This window comes from Lutzomyia longipalpis, chromosome 2 (assembly GCF_024334085.1).
Source record: "Lutzomyia longipalpis isolate SR_M1_2022 chromosome 2, ASM2433408v1".
Taxonomy (NCBI): domain Eukaryota; kingdom Metazoa; phylum Arthropoda; class Insecta; order Diptera; family Psychodidae; genus Lutzomyia; species Lutzomyia longipalpis.
The window spans coordinates 12,429,474-12,437,650 of NC_074708.1; the positions used below are offsets into that span (position 1 = coordinate 12,429,474).

General features: G+C 33.1%; 1 long non-coding RNA gene across 1 annotated transcript; it reads right to left on the bottom strand.

The window, feature by feature from the left end:
• Nucleotides 1–7,596: 7,596 nt before the first annotated feature.
• On the bottom strand, nt 7,597–7,971 carry LOC129790761 (uncharacterized). The gene is made up of 2 exons (XR_008750610.1): nt 7,918–7,971; nt 7,597–7,848 (listed from the first exon to the last, which is right to left on the bottom strand). It is a non-coding gene; the product is annotated as an uncharacterized LOC129790761 (long non-coding RNA).
• Between the last annotated feature and the right edge of the window lie 206 nt (nt 7,972–8,177).

An 8,177-nucleotide genomic window follows, 5' to 3' on the forward strand; every position in this document is an offset into this window, starting at 1 on the left:
ACCTCAAAATTATGATTGCCCAAGCACGCACAAGCATTCTCTTTTTTTTTTATTCAAATCAAGAAGGTACCTATATATAGCTGGGGGTGGGTATCAAAATTTAAATGCTGAGGGTTCCCATTTTTGGGGAATGAATCTCAAATCGGTATGGATCACAAATGCAAATGGTGAAATAGCGTGATGGCTTTTCCCGCATTGTTCACTTGTTGGAGAAAACCTCTATATGGGTTTGCCCTACAAAGCACCAACCTACCTACATACATATCTATTGACGTCTGTCGGAATACAAAATTTGCGTACAAATACGGAATATTCTGCGAACGTACTTATGCGTATTTACCTCTCAAAGTCACCTGGATTGTGAGCTTGGAGTGTGTCTCATGATCCCAAATCTCCCTTTAGATCACTATCAACTGATAAAGCCCCGTCATGAGCTCTAGTTTGCGTGTGCAAAAGACCCAGAGAATGGCGTGTGCAAACACTCACAGAAATGGAGCTGCGATCTATCAAAATGGGATATAAGCATTGCGCGATTGATGTGGCGTTTTATGGCAGACCCACAATTTGGGTGGAATTTTGTGAAATTCTAAACTAGGCTGTGCGATATGCCTCTCATTTCATTTTTTTTCTCCTCTTTTCACCGCAACGACCCAACTTTTTTTTATATAGGAGCTCCAGTCTTCCTGCTTTTCAAGATAAATAAAATCTAATACGCCAATTTATAATATTTTCCCTAAAACAGACGCACACCCTTTTTACTTATTATCGCGCTGTGTTTTTTTCTCCATAGGGTGTAGTAGGGGGGGTCCTTATAAAAAGAGGGGATGCAAATTTCCCGCAATTTTTCACAATCAACCTCTGTGGGATGAGGAGGAAAAATCTTCTTGAGGAAAACTGCTTAAAGGGGATGGCTCTAAACGTCTAAACAACTCTGTTTTATGCTTAAGGTAAAAAAAACAGATTTTATTACCTAATTTTCTATTCTGATAGAATAATTTTCTATTCTGATAGAAAATTTATTTCTTTTTTTTTATTCTAATAAGAATTCTAAAATTATTCTTGATACGGGATTTGAAAGTTTAGTAGGGAATTTAGTATAGCTCATATATTTGGGACATTCTATGCCCTACAACTCTTTCTCAGATCATTTTGTTCCATCTAGATAAGAAATATGATATTTTAAGCTTTTTCCAAAGCACTAAGTGACTTGTTTTACCCAGATCTCCCCTAATGTTGCCATGAAACTTAATTTTAAGTCAGGTTTAAATTCGGTCTTAAAATTTTAAGTAGGGGTTTAAGCCTGTATTAAATATTTAAGTTGATTTTTAAGTCAGTCTTAAAAATCGATTTTAAAGTCTGTCTTAAAAATCGATTTTTAAGTCAATCTTAAAAATTTAGGCTGATTTTTAAGTCCGTCTTTAAAATTTAACTTGATTTTTAATCAGTCATTAAAATTTAAACCGATTTTTAAGTCAATCTTAAAAATATTATTTTTGATTTATAAGTCAGTCTTAAAATTTTTAGTCAGTTGATTTGGTCGAACTTAAAAATTTAAGTCGGTCTTAATATTTGAAGTCAATTTTCTAAATCGGACTTAAACGTTAATTTTGATGTCAGGAGATTGTCTTGAGATTTTCAGAAGAATGACTTAAAGAAACTGACTTAAAATTTTAAGACCGACTTAAAATTTTAAACTCGACTTACTAGTGAATTTCGCACATAAAATGTATTCAATAAAAACTTTGTCTCTTGACTGCAGCATTGAGCCATTTTTTAGATTTAAAATTAATTAACGTAGGACTGGCAAAAATTTCCTAAATTTTGATTTAAAAAACATATTTATTCAGTGAGAGTTTTTAAAAAATTATTCATAAATAGGAATTTACAAAAATTGTAATATTAAAGAATAAAAATATCAGCAGAATTTCTAAGAAAATTTACAAAAAATAATGTTAAAATTCTAAATGACCAGCCGGGTAAACATTTTATACATTACACCTAATTTATTACACATGGCCTTAAACATAATTTCTGGGTATTAAATGTGTCTTAATCGCGTTAAAAACAAATTCCCAAAAAGTTGTCAAGTTCTTCAAAATTTAGTAATGACAAGAAGTAATTAAATTCTGAGTCATAGATTTTTTTTCTGTTACATCATACTCTTCTCTGGTGATGAGCCCATCCTTCTTTCCCGTCACATTTCCCAAAGTCAAGTAAAATGAAGCGAAATACAACGCCATGAGACTTTTCTTCCATTTCAGGCCGCGGTGAAACTTGAAACCTTTTGGTTGTCAGTTAAAAAATTTTCGTGGTAGTGTCACATGACGTTGAATTGAGAGGAGGAAAAAAAAGTACTTTTGGGGCTTGGTAACAAAAATTTGAATAATTATATTAATTTATGAAAATCATATTGAGCCATTGAGCGTTCTGTAATTTTTTCAGGGCGGAATTTGCTGTCGCTTCGAGTGAGATGTCGAGCGAAATAAATAAATTAATGAATAATTTGATAATATAGCAGCATGAAATAATAATGAGCGATAAAATTCACCACCAACATGGACTTTCGCGGGTCAAGCACCGCCGTAGTCTGGAGAGAGGCGTAAATATTCTGGAATTTGCGCGGGAATGCCATTTTGATTAATATCCAGGCATTCATTAAGCATTATAAAAATTATGCATTATGACGACACACATGCCCGTATTTTTGTTCACCAATAAATTATTCATTTCATATCAATTTTGATGGTGGTTTTGTGGTGTACAAAAGTTGCGGATATATTCAACATTTCGCAATCATTTATCGCGATGAAAATACATCGTATCTCCCTCTCCTATCTGTTAATATAGCTATGTATGTATATTTTCTACATTCATTATTATATATCATTGATGCGTATACCAATAAATTTAGTGAAAATTTGCAGGTAGGCTTTTGGGTTGAATTTTTAACAAGCTAATTAATACAGAATGTACACAGAAATAACAATATCAAACAAATTTTAACCAAATTTCAATAATTTATTGCGCCACCCGATTACTTTTTGCACACAGAGCTTCGTTGGAAAACCCCCCAAATTTTCCATTGAATTGATGATGCAGAAAAAAGCATTTTCCACACTAAATAATTCATCATTATTTTAACAGCTGAAATATTTATTGAGGCCAAATGTGTGGATACTGCAATTATGAATTTTTAGTTTACTTTTCCATGTTTAATTTTCCAAGAACTTTTTTTTTAAACCACGTCTGTGCCAACGAGAGATCCATAGAGAAAGAGAGAGATGGAGTCCATTATTGAACTATTCAATATACCGCTGTATGTAGTTCTCAGTATCTCATTTAACCATAATGTATAAAAGGAATATATGTATCTACCTACCTACAGTGTAGAGGTGAAAAAGAGCATAACGATGGAATATTTTGAGTTCCAAGAAAAGAGAAGCAAAAGTCTGCATTTTAGTAATATATAATATTTTGGCGCTACGTCCCATATAGGAACAGGGCCGGCCGCCCTATATGATGTTGTTGTTCTCCTTGCGGAGAAGTAGTGGGCGGCCTTGCTAGATACTACCACGTGTGGGCCATTTTACGGATAGGAGTGTATCAATCTCCTGATCCAACCGGTCAACGTGATCTAATTGCACGTTGGCGGATGGGGTGCGTTTGCCGGGTTCTGTATTCGAACCGGCGACCTTTGGATGCGCACTCAAGCGCTCTATCCACTGCACCCCAGGCCCACCTGCATTTTAGTGAAAAAAGAAAAAAAATTGTATGTATAAAAAGGAAAATCGAGGTGTGTTAAACGAAAATCGTGTATTTCTACTTCTCGCGTGTACTAAAGTGTAAATATATAGCTGATTTAACTGGAACACGTTGTGTTTGCATACGAGATATAATATGGCCAAGATACAAGGCACACCACTGTTCTTTTTTCCCCCGTTCTTGTTGTTCAAACCACCTCCACAAAAGTCGTTAAAATGTGAGTAATTAATAAGTCAGGGATCACAACCTTTTACTGCTTTTCCTGAGTTTTGTGTTGTTTTCTGTGAAAAAAAAACTACCCAACGATGAGGAAAATGTATTAACACGCTAAGAGGGAAAAAAGTGCCAAACAATCGAGGTAATAACTCAAAGAATAATTTCATGTCGCACGCCTCGCAATAATGTGGAATATATCATAAAAACATTGTCCTTGTTCAATAAGAAAGATATATCGGCACACCAGTCAGTCTCACAGTGGCTGTATTGTTTTTCGTGCTCTTGAAATTAAAGACATTCTTTTGAGAAATCAATATTGGTTTAAAAATTTATCGAATTTTATTAAGCTGTCTTAGCCTCATCTCTAGTCTTTATAAAATTTCCCAGAAAATGGAAAGGAGGATGGGCAAAATTGGGTTCTGTTAAATTTTCTTTAATCTCTCATTTTGTATTTTCTTCCTTTTCTCAGAAAAAGTCTTTCAATATTATTTTTGGACCGAATTATTTCATTTCTTTTTGTTTCTTCGAAGATGAAGTACAAAGGTCAGCTAAGGGCAGAAATATTTTTCATCCGAAACAGCTAGAATTTTGGTGGAATCATGAGAAATAAATAGAATTGCTGAATGAAAAAAAATCTTTAAAACAAAATCAAGAAAATTCTTAAAAAAATATTTTTTTATGGTGTAACTCTCTACCAAGTTTGGCTGAAGCTTCTTAAAACTAAAACTTTGGTAAAATCTTGCTAATAAAATGAAAATCTCTGCAAAGAAATTTTTAGAGAGATAGGGGTACAATTCACTATTCAGCAGACAGACTTAAGATTCCAGAAAGACTTAAATTTTCTTAAGATTCTTTAAAAAAAACTTAAGATTACCTAAGAAAAATTTAAGATTTTTACGGTTTGTTAAACGAAACTTAAGATTTCTTCAGTCAGACTGAATCGAGCTAAATGCTTATTTTTCAATGATTTTTTTTCTGATCGCTTTCTGGCATCGAAATTCGTGAAAATCATAAAAAAATATACAATTAGCTCAATTTACTTAAGAAATCTTAAGTTTCGTTTATGAAAACTTATGAATTTTAAATATTTCTTAAGAACATTCAATTTTTTTTAAAGAATCTTAAGAAAACTTATGAAAACTTAAGGTACTCTTCAGAAAACTTAAAGAGTCTTAAGAAAACTTTATGAATCTTATGAAAATTCAAGTTTATTTTAAGGAATCTTAAATCTGTCTAACTAGTGAATTTCACCCATTGATTAAATTTTCATTAAAGGATTTTGAAGATACACTGGTTATCGTGAAAAGAAGAAAAAAGAATCACAGCTAAAAAGAATGACAGCAATCTATATGGGCCAGCTGGGTTATCTTTTTCGACGCATTCGACGTAATTTATTATTTTATTACACGTCGCGCTAAAATCAATTTCCTAGTATTCAAACTAGATTTTAAGGTGTTAAGAAGATTTAAAATTTAAAGAATTTCAACATAATTTTATATGAAACTGTATAGCGGGACTCCACTGTAATTTGAAGCTTAAAAAATCATTAAAAAACGAACTTCAGCGAAAACTTGAGAAGCAGAATAACTCAAAATCCCCATAATTACACAATACATGTACTTTTAATTAAACTTTCTTTAAGGACTCACTGCAGTGCTACGAGAGATAGAATCGGGAAAATGTGGAGTTAAACCACTATAATCCAAATTGTGATTTCCTCCCTTCAATTACACGTTCAATTCAGCAAAAGATGTCTTTCCTCAGGAGTATATTTAAATTGTTTCATTATTCACAAAACGAATCGTTAATTTTCAACTCCGTAGCTAAAGATGCTTTTATTTGCCTTTCGCATGATTTTAGCCAAATGTTCTCGGGTCCCTCGGCTCTTCATGTCTAATTGCACACGCAAAGCAGGAGGAATTGCTCTGAAGAGTCTTTGGGGGGGAAGGAAGAGGAGGAAGAAATTGGAAATAAATGAGATACTATTTGTGCTTCAATTTGTTGAATCTTTTACTCCGCGCTATATACAATGTACGGCTATATATAATACCGAAAATTCACCCAAACCCACGATTCACGAATCACCAGACATTCATTCACACAATTTTGAGATTTTGGAGTGGGAAGAGAAGTTTGTTCGGGGTGTGGAAAAGAACTCACGCCGATGGCAGAGGCGGGGGGAGGAAGGAAAACGTGAAATAACTGTGTGATGTACTCATTATCATTAAAGCGGCAAGAAGAAATTGTAAATATCACGATGGAGTTTGTGGGAGGTTTGTATTGATTAATTTTCTTTTTGGAATGGGGCGGAGGGAATACAACAGCAGAGTCAATCGGAAAGTCATGCACACACCGTTCTCCTCGCACCAGCTTTTCCTCTTATTTTTCTTGTGTTTTTTACACGTTTTTTATTTCCTGAATTTACGGTCCACGGAAGCGAAAGGATTCAATTTCACCCCATAATTTATTTTAATTTATTTTTCTTCCTCTCTGGTGTATTCCATCCGTTTCTTTTGTTTCCCCCACAAGGGGATGATCATAGCGTTAAATTTAATACCTGCCGTACTCAGAGTTTATTTTTTGTTGTTGCAAGAATTCACGTAACAAATCATCTCACTTCCATAATTAAGTTGAGAGAAAAAGACCATAGACAAGGACAAGGAGAATTGAGAATTGTTTATGTGCTGAATATTTATATTCATTGCGAATGTTTTTTCTTACTCTGAATAATTGCAAATTATCAACATATTCCGAATAAATTGATTGAAATTCACTAAAAATTTCGATGAGACCTGAAAAAATAATTTTTCTTTCATAAAAGAAAAATTTCTTTATGAAAAAATAACTTTACAAGAGATTTTTGCATTAAATAACTGAAAAGGAGTTAACCCTGTTTTCTATGGGAAACCCCTTCATTGGCGGAAACATGCAAGAAACATCTAATTTATTAAATAAAAAATAAGAAATCATCAAAAACGCTTGAAGCATTTCCTAGTGGACTGTGCTGGGAAAAAGTGTTAAAGTTTTTCTCAAAAAATACAAAAAATGACGTCATTGGGGCTAATTCTGGCAAAAATATTTTCTTTTCTTTTCTTACAATTCGTGAGTTATAAGGTTTTTTGGCATTCTCACAAAAAAAACTTATAAATTTGTAAGATCTAAAAAGTTTCACAGTTCAACTTTTAGACCACGTCGCGTGAAACATTTTTGCTATAATAGAAAAGAAAAGATTTTGGTATTCCGGCCGAATATTTTCTTATAACTTGTAAGAAAATCTTACAAAATCATATGATTTATAAGGACCTGTCGAGGTGCTTTTTCAATCTTTTTGTGATTTTTGTGACCGCTAAAGCATGATTCATCGTCATGATAGGCAGCAATTAACTACTTTGACAGATATTTTACATGAATCTGAGTGTTTGGAATCGTTTTAGGTTGTTTTTTTTTTTTTAACAAAAACTATTGTGAAATATGCGGAAAAATTCTGGCCATTTTTTGTGAATTATGCCAACGAATGTCAATACTTTCCAGAGACGTGGCCTTGAGGAAGATGATTAGATTATGCATTCACACAGGCTGCATTGAAAGATATTTAGTGTAGAATTAAAAACAAAAAGATAGAGTACGAAAAAACGTTTTATTTAAGAATATTCTTTTACATTCACGACTTCATCTCTTTATGGCCACTCTGTAGAGCTGGTCCCAACAATTTGTATTCTTTCACAAATGCTTCCAGCATCGACGGATGAGATTCTTCTTAAATAAACATTTCATGCTGCCTGGGAGTTGTCCGGGTATCTCTTCCCGGAATCAGTGGATGCCACAGATGTCCAAAGGTTCTGGATGATTAAATTTTTTTTTCATCACAATCTAGATAAAAAAAAACTCTTTATTTATCATGTAAAATGCAAAAATACTTTAATAGTGTTAAATTTTTACCAAAAATCCCGAATAATCCATTGTGTTTTGTTGATAAATTCACTTAACTTTAACCTCATTTTATTTGTTTACATTAACATTATTCACTTCGGCTATTTTCGGCACTTTAGGTTTCACTTCGTTTTTCAACGTTAACAGCGACATCTGTTTTCGACTTCCAGTTTCGGAGGTCTGTTGCTATAAAAGAATGAAAAAGAAATTTTTGCTGGAACAGCAAACCTTACAAAATCCCTTGTAAGACGAAATAAATAGAAAATAAA